Source organism: Phoenix dactylifera, chromosome 7 (assembly GCF_051530095.1).
Source record: "Phoenix dactylifera cultivar Ajwa chromosome 7, Ajwa_hap1_PhDact_Kaust_v1.1, whole genome shotgun sequence".
In the NCBI taxonomy this organism is placed as follows: domain Eukaryota; kingdom Viridiplantae; phylum Streptophyta; class Magnoliopsida; order Arecales; family Arecaceae; genus Phoenix; species Phoenix dactylifera.
In genome coordinates, this window is record NC_143196.1 from 27,579,875 (window position 1) to 27,587,234 (window position 7,360).

The window sequence follows — 7,360 nt, forward strand, 5'->3', positions numbered from 1 at the left end:
AGTCGCTCCGGTCTTTCCCCCCTTCCTGTCCCCGTCCTGACCGTAGGTTTATTGGCCATTAGGAATGGGCGAAGTGAGAGCAGACCAAATTAAGTCGGAGCTGGTCGCCACAGACTTAGACAGACTCGTGGCTCGGTACCACCTTCCCGAGGCCTGCAACGCCACGCTCCCGGGGCCTGAGGAGAGGATGTCCCATCCTCCTCCAGGGAAGATCGCCATCAATGAGGGCATTCTCCAGGCCGGGTTCCGCTTTCCCCCTTCGGACTTGGTCATGCAGGTGCTACGGGGTTTAAGAGTGGCACCGACGCAACTGGTGCCGAACTCGTGGCGGGCCCTGACGGTCTTCCAGGTTCTCTGCCGTATGCACGAGATCCCCGCCACCCTGAATGTTTTTTGGGAGTTCTACAGCCTGAGCGGCCACCCCCAGGACAAAGGGTGGTGGTGCTTCGCAGCGCGGCGAGGATGCGGCCTTGTCAAGGAGGCTCCTACCTCCATTCACAAATGGAAGGAGCGCTTCTTTTTTGTTGATGCAGATCCCTCTTGGGAAATCAAGGCGACCTGGGAGACCCCGATGAAGTCTCCGATCGGCCTATCGAGACTGTCAAGGGAGGAGTCCGATGGCTTGGCCGCCTTGAAGGGGTTGGTTGCCGAGGGCCAGCTCCCCCCGGTGGCCCGCCTTATTTCCGAGGATACTTTGGTGAATGTCGGTCTGAGCTCGGTCCCCACCGACCGTGAGTCCGCCACCGATTCTTTTTTGACTTTTTCCCTTCTTTCGTCCCGTTCTTTCCTTTGGTTTCTCCGTCTCCGACTATCCCGTCCTTTTTGCAGAGATCGACGACGTCATGCGGTCGGTGAAGACAAAGGCTGTTGGTAGGGCGTCCCTGCTGGAAGCAGCCCAGAGGAGGAAACGAGCTCTTCCGAGCGGGGCCCCACCGGCGAAGAAGTCCCGTAAGGAGGTGCCTCCGACGCCGACCGACGAGTCCGGGCCCACCGATCAGGGAGACGTCGTGGGCACGGACCGGCAGCTGACGCTGTATCAGCCCTCCGGTGGTAAGGTTGCCGCTACTCCGGAGGTATCATCCGAGCCTGCCCGAGACGGACGGGTCGGACGTGATCGGTCCCCGACCCGGCCTTCGACTCGGTCGGCTCCTGATGACTCGAGGAGGGACGCGCCGAGGCCCCGACCGAGCGGGACCCTATCAATTCCTGGGGTGACCCCCGCCCCGAGCGCGATCGGCCGGACTCTTCCCCAGGCGATGGATAGGGGTAAGGCTGCAGAACCACCGTCCGGCTCTGGGGAGAAATCGGGGTCTGCCTTCACTACCGATGGCGCCCGAAATCTCATCGAAACAGTGCTGCTGGAGAAGGACCGTCGGCGGGTCCGGGAGTTGGAGGTCTCTGACGTTGGGGCTGCCAGCTGTGTCTGTCTCATGTCGGTGAGTGTTCTTCTGGCCGCTTTTCACCATTTATTGGCTCTGTTGTTCTCCGCCTGACTCCCTTATTTTTCCTATTTCTTAGCTCGCCCAGTACATGATCCGTCTGGAGGAGTGCTACAAGGAACAGGCGGGGCTTCTGGCGAAGGCCGAGGACCGGCTGAAAGCAGTGGAAAAGGGAGGCCAGGCTGTGGCAGGCAGGACGACCGGGGACTTCGAGGCGAGGCTCCGGGAGGCCGAAGAGCGGGCACTCGGCTTTGCTGCCCTCGAGAAGCAACTGTTGGAGGCTCAGGAGCAGCTCAAGGTTGCCTCGGGTCTCGAGGGCGAGGTCAAGAAGGCGGATGAGCGGGCCGAGAAGCAGTCCCGGAAGGCTGCCGACTACCGGGAGAGGTGGGAGAAGGCCCAGCGGTCAGCCGACAACGCCCGCAACCGAATCCGGTCTCTTGAAGCTAAGCTGGGCGAATTGGAGTCGGCCTTGGAGAAGTCCCGTGCGAGCGATCAGGAGCTTCATTCGCGCCTGACGGAGGCTGAGGCTGCTCGCATTGCTGCCGAAGCGAAGCACAAGGAGGCTCGGGCTGAGCTGCTGAGGGTCTCCACCGAGGCGGAAGGCCGGATTGTGGCGAAGGTCTTGGAGGCGAAAGCCCAGATTATGGAGCGGGCAGAGGCGGCGCTGGCCGAGAGGAGTGCGGAAATCGGGCGTCAGGCGGTAGAGGCTTATCGCCAGTCCGCCGAGTTCGCTCATGATATGTCGGAGGCAGTACAGACCTATCGTCAGTCCGACGAGTTTGTCCGTGACGCGTCGGACGCGGGGGCCGAAGCCTTTATCTTAGGCTTCGAGGAGGGCCTGGCAAGGGTGTCGGCTAAGTACCCCGAAGTTGACCTGAGCGAGATTTCCCTTCTCGACTCCTCTCCGGCGCCATTGCCTGCTGGTTCTCCTGCTGCTTCCCTACCTCCTGCGGACGAGCCCGACGTTCCCGACCCGGGAGTTCCTCCAAGCTGACCTCTTGTACCTTTCGTTGTCTTCTCTTTTTTTTTTTATACCGGCGTTTTGCCAAATTGTATGGGCCTCGGCCCTGAAACAATGAAAATTAATGCAAGTTGAATGTTTCTTCATCTCGCCTTCGTCCTTCTTTTTCTTTTAACTCTCGGTAGCGTCTTGCTGACTCCTGGCTCCCGAAATTCTTCCGGCGCTAGGCCAGGCATCCGAGGGTTAGGCCTCAGGAAACTCTTCCGGCGCTAAGCCAGGCATCCGAGGGTTGGGCCTCGGAAAATTCTTCCGGCGCTAAGCCAGGCATCCGAGGGTTAGGCCTCGGGAAATTCTTCCGGCGCTAAGCCAGGCATCCGAGGGTTAGGCCCCAGGAAACTCTTCCGGCGCTAAGCCAGGCATCCGAGGGTTAGGCCTCAGGAAACTCTTCCGGCGCTAAGCCAGGCATCCGAGGGTTGGGCCTCAAGAAATTCTTCCGGCGCTAAGCCAGGCATCCGAGGGTTAGGCCTCGGGAAATTCTTCCGGCGCTAAGCCAGGCATCCGAGGGTTAGGCCTCAGGAAATTCTTCCGGCGCCAAGCCAGGCATCCGAGGGTTAGGCCTCAGGAAATTCTTCCGGCGCTAAGCCAGGCATCCGAGGGTTAGGCCTCCGGAAATTCTTCCGGCGCTAAGCCAGGCATCCGAGGGTTAGGCCTCAGGAAATTCTTCCGGCGCCAAGCCAGGCATCCGAGGGTTAGGCCTCAGGAAATTCCACTCGTTGGTCGACCAAGGCTGGCGCATGCCGAGGCAACTGGTCGGGGCTTCAGGCTAGTCTGCTCCCGGGATGGTCATCGGGTTAGCCTGGCATCCGAGGGCCGAGCCTCGGGACCTTCCACTCGTTGGTCGGCCAAGGCTGGCGCAAGCCGAGGCGACCGGTCGGGGCTTCCGGCTAGTCTGCTCCCGGGATGATCATCGGGTTAGCCAGGCATCCGAGGGCCGTCAAGCCTCAGGAAATTCCGCTCGTTGGTCGGCCAAGGCTGGCGCAAGCCGAGGCGACCGGTCGGGGCTTCAGGCTAGTCTGCTCCCGGGATGATCGTCGGGTTAGCCTGGCATCCGAGGGTTGTCAAGCCTCAGGAAATTCCACTCGTTGGTCGGCCAAGGCTGGCGCGAGCCGAGGCGACCGGTCGGGGCTTCAGGCTAGTCTGCTCCCGGGATGATCATCGGGTTAGCCTGGCATCCGAGGGCCGAGCCTCGGGACATTCCGCTCGTTGGTCGGCCAAGGCTGGCGTAAGCCGAGGCGACCGGTCGGGGCTTCCGGCTAGTCTGCTCCCGGGATGATCATCGGGCTAGCCAGGCATCCGAGGACCGAGCCTCGGGACATTCCACTCGTTGGTCGGCCAAGGCTGGCGCAAGCCGAGGCGACCGGTCGGGGCTTCCGGCTAGTCTGCTCCCGGGATGATCATCGGGCTAGCCAGGCATCCGAGGGCCGAGCCTCGGGAAATTCCGCTCGCTGGTCGTGCGCTTGTCGCTCGCTGCCCGACGGGGTTTCTCCGTGGCCAGCCGCGATCATGTTTCTCCTTTTCTCTAAGCGTTGCCTGGGGGAACACGAGAAGGGCATTAAACGCTAATTAATGCGTTACCTGGAAAATCGGATCGCCAGCTGCTGCTTGCGAGGAGTGTTAGTTGAGCGGCCGCGATACGCGGGTTCTTCGAGGAGGATACGGCCTGGGCGCGAGCGGAGATATGTGGACCTAGGGGTACATGACACCCGGATTGTCCTGCGCAAAAAATGCGGTTTAAGGAGAATGACGCTTAGGAAATCGCGGGGAGATACGCCTCGGGAGCCGGAACGGCTCCGGTTTCAATGCGCCTGCATTTATTGGAGCCACCCGCATCGGAACGACCAGGGGGCCGCAGTTTGGCTATAAATACAGGTGCAGGTACGATGGAGTTTGCCAAGCCGGAGCTGTTCAGGTTGCCATGGATCGCGGACCTCCTCCTTGGCATATGACTGAGAGACTCCTGTTGAAGGAAAGGGGAGACGCTCCCCTTGCGACTTCAGCCAACTAGCCGTTTCATCTGGGATCAACAAGGAGGGTCTTCCCGGCGGAACTCCGCTCTAGGCGTTTCATCCGGGATCACATCTCCCCTCCTTGAAGTTCAGCCTCCCGATCGAGCTCTGCACCAGACGCTCAGTCCGGGACCGTGCCTCCATATGCTCTTCCCCCTCGTATTCCTTCTCTTTCCTACCACTGGGGAGGATGGGAATATCCTTTGGAGGCGGCGTTCCCCTGGGGGCAGCGGGAGCTTCTTCTGCGGCGGCTCCTCGTCTTTTTGGTGAGGTGCTGGATGGCGCCTCCGGTTAGAAGCACCCACTTCCGGTGGGATTGCAGCTGCTTTGGGTTGAGGGTTTGGGATCCTCGGTCCTCAGCTCCACGGATTCTCCACCTCTTCTTTGCTTTCTTTACTCCCTAATTCCCCTCTGGGAATTCCTTGTAATCACACGAGCACGCCATTGTAACCAGAAATTATTGAAATGAAAAGTGTTGCACCTTTTCAAATTGTCTTTCTGGCCTTGTTGTTCTACTGGTAATACATCCGCAGGTTAGCGGAATTCCAGCCCCTTGGAATTTCTCGGCCATCTAGGGCTTCCAACTGGTAGGAGCCAGGTCGGTTTACCCAACGAACTTTATACGGGCCTTCCCAATTCGGCGCTAGCTTCCCACCTTCCGTAGGTTGAGATGCCTTAGCTCGCCTCAGCACCAGATCTCCAATTCTGAAAAGCTTCGGTCGGACTTTGGAGTTGTAATATCGGGCCACCCTCCGCTGATACATTGCCATCCGAACCTGCGCCATTTTCCTTGCTTCTTCCAAGAGATCCAGGTTCCCTCGGAGTTGCTCCGAGTTGGCCTCGGGTCGGTGTGCGGCTACCCGAGGTGAGGGAAGTCCGAGCTCTACGGGGACAACGGCTTCCGTGCCATAGGTTAGGCTGAAAGGCGTCTCCCCGGTAGGAGTCCGATGCGTGGTCCGATACGCCCAAAGGACATTCTCGAGTTCCTCGACCCAAGCTTGCCCCGTCCGTCCGATCCGCGCTTTGATACCTTGGAGGATTGTCCGATTTGTGACCTCGGCCTCGCCGTTGGTTTGGGGATGCGACACGGACGTGAACCGATGTTCGATCCCGAACTCCTCGCAGAAGTCTCGGAAATGCTTGTTATCAAACTGTCGACCGTTATCCGAGATGAGGACCCGAGGTACCCCAAATCGGACAATGATGTTCTTCTTTACGAACTTCCGGACTTGCGCCTCCGTGATGGTGGCCAGTGGCTCTGCCTCCACCCACTTGGTGAAGTAGTCGATGGCGACAATCAAAAATTTTCGCTGGGCCGAAGCGATGGGGAATGGTCCGAGGATATCCATTCCCCACTGTGCAAAGGGCCAGGGGGCGGTGATTGGCGCCAAGGGAACAGAGGGGACTCTCTGGATGTTGGCGTGGCGCTGGCAGGCGTCGCATTTCCGTACGTGATCCTTTGAGTCTTCCAATAAGGTCGGCCAATAGTAGCCTTGCCTCATGATCTTATGTGCCAGGGACCTAGCCCCCAGGTGCGATCCGCAGATGCCTTCGTGGACTTCGCCGAGGGCGTAAGCCGCTTCCGAAGGGCGGAGGCACCTTAAGAGGGGGGCAGTGAACGAGGTCCGATACAGCCTCCCTTCGTAGAGTACGTAGTGGGCGGACTTCATAACAAGTCGCCGAGCTTGATCTTCATCTTCGGGGAGGATCCCTTCGGCGAGGTAAGCTACAAGCGGGTCCATCCAAGATGGTTCCGGATCAATTGCCATCACCGCTTCAGCCTCGCCGATACTCGGGGCATCTAGGGTCTCCAGGTATATCGCCCTTGACAGGTTGTGTGCCTCAGCGCCCACCAAGCGGGACAACCTGTCGGCCCTAGCATTTTCGCTCCTTGGGACCTGCTGAATGTCAATACTGCCGAGGTCGGGAATGAGTGCTTGCACCTTCCGGACGTAGCTCTGCATGGTCGGGCTCCGTGCCTCGAACTCTCCTCGAACCTGCCCGACCACCAGCTGGGAGTCGGTGAAGACCTTCAGACGCCGGATGCCGAGCTCCTTGGCGAGTTTGAGTCCCGTGACTAGGGCCTCGTACTCCGCCTCATTGTTGGTCACTGGAAATCCGAACCTCAAGGCATACTCGGCTATCACTCCATCGGGATTGGTAAGGACCAGCCCAGCCCCTCCACCTTCAGGGTTCGACGACCCGTCAATGTGGAGCGTCCAGATCGGGAGGTCGAGGCTGGGTGTTTCCGGCGGCCTAGGTTCCGCCTCCTGCACAGTGCACTCAGCGAGAAAGTCCGCGAGCACTTGGGCCTTGATGGCGGGCCGGGGCTGGTAGCGGATGTCGAACTCACCAAGTTCTACTGCCCACTTCACCAGCCGTCCCGCATTCTCAGGATTGCTGAGGATCTGCCGCAGTGGTTGATCGGTCAAAAGGGTGACAGAATGAGCCTGGAAATAGGGGCGAAGCCTCCTGGCCGCAGTCAGCAGCGCGAAGGCGATCTTTTCAGCCTTCGTGTACTGCGTCTCGGCATCCCGGAGGACTCGGCTGGTGTAGTACACGGGCTTCTGAAGTTTTGCCTCTTTCCGAACCAGTACTGCGCTGACTGCGGTTGGGGAGACCGCCAGGTAAAGGTAGAGCATCTCCCCCTCTTGCGGCTTGGACAGCAGGGGAGGAGACGCCATGTACTCCTTGAGCTGGTCGAACGCCACTTGACATTCAGCCGTCCAGAGGAAGTCTTTCGGGCGCTTCAACACCTTGAAGAACGGTTGGCAGCGTTCGGCCGATTTTGCCACAAATCGTCCGAGCGCGGCGACCCTCCCAGCGAGCTCCTGAACCTCCTTCACTTTGGTCGGAGGGGACATATCTTGGATGGCCTTGATTTTGTCCGGGTT